The sequence below is a fragment of the Microchirus variegatus genome, assembly GCF_963457635.1.
Source record: "Microchirus variegatus genome assembly, chromosome: 13".
In the NCBI taxonomy this organism is placed as follows: Eukaryota; Metazoa; Chordata; class Actinopteri; order Pleuronectiformes; family Soleidae; genus Microchirus; species Microchirus variegatus.
The window spans coordinates 25161245-25162160 of record NC_139814.1 but is presented as its reverse complement, the minus strand read 5'-3'; positions in this window follow the sequence as shown (position 1 = coordinate 25162160).

Sequence of the window (916 nt, the reverse complement as noted above, 5' to 3'; positions counted from 1 at the left end):
AAAAAAAAGAAAAGAAATACATACAGGAAACGGCAAAACGATATTAAAAGATAATTCAAATAAAAAATGTAAAGAAAATATATTAAAGTTGTTCAGTGGAAATACTGTGCAAAACAAATAAAGCTATGTTTCAACCCTTTGGTATTGTTCTTTGCTCTTTTCTCCACAATTGCAATTTTGTAGTTGTCCTGTGTGAAGATTTGGACAAGTTTGGTATTTAAGTTCATTTTTTTTGGAAATCTGCAGTGAATAGATTCTTTGAATTTGAGTTTTTTATTTATTTAAGATAAAAAATAATTGGATATTTTGGTTTGGGCTTCACATATAAGGAAATGATATATATGTATATGCATATATATTATTACTTTTCTCTCATATTTTTCTTGTGAAATTATTATATAAAATGATGATTATATTCTCATGTTTTTTACTTTATTCTCACAATATTACGACTTTATTTTCTCAATATTACGACTTTATTCTCATCATTTATTCTCACAATACTACAATTTTATTCTCACAATATTACGACTTTATTTTCAAAATATGATGACTTTATTCTCACAATAATTGTTTTTTTAATATGGCAACTTTATTCTCACAACAGTTTTCCCTCATATTATTAGGACTTTGTTTCTCATAATATTATTTTATTCTTATCACGTTATGACTATTTAGACGAATTTATTCTCGAAAGAATAAAAATATATATATATAAATCATAAATTATCTTCAGTTTTTACCTAATAATGCTCGTAGGTTTACCTCTTGGACATAAACACGTATGTAGTAATATATACGTCCTGCAGATGGCGATAAATCACCAGCCCTAGCTGTTCACTGCAGTTTTTAGAGAAGACGAAGAAGAAGCTCCAAAGTTATTACCGGAAGTGTTTTTTTCCAGGCTCACGCCGTT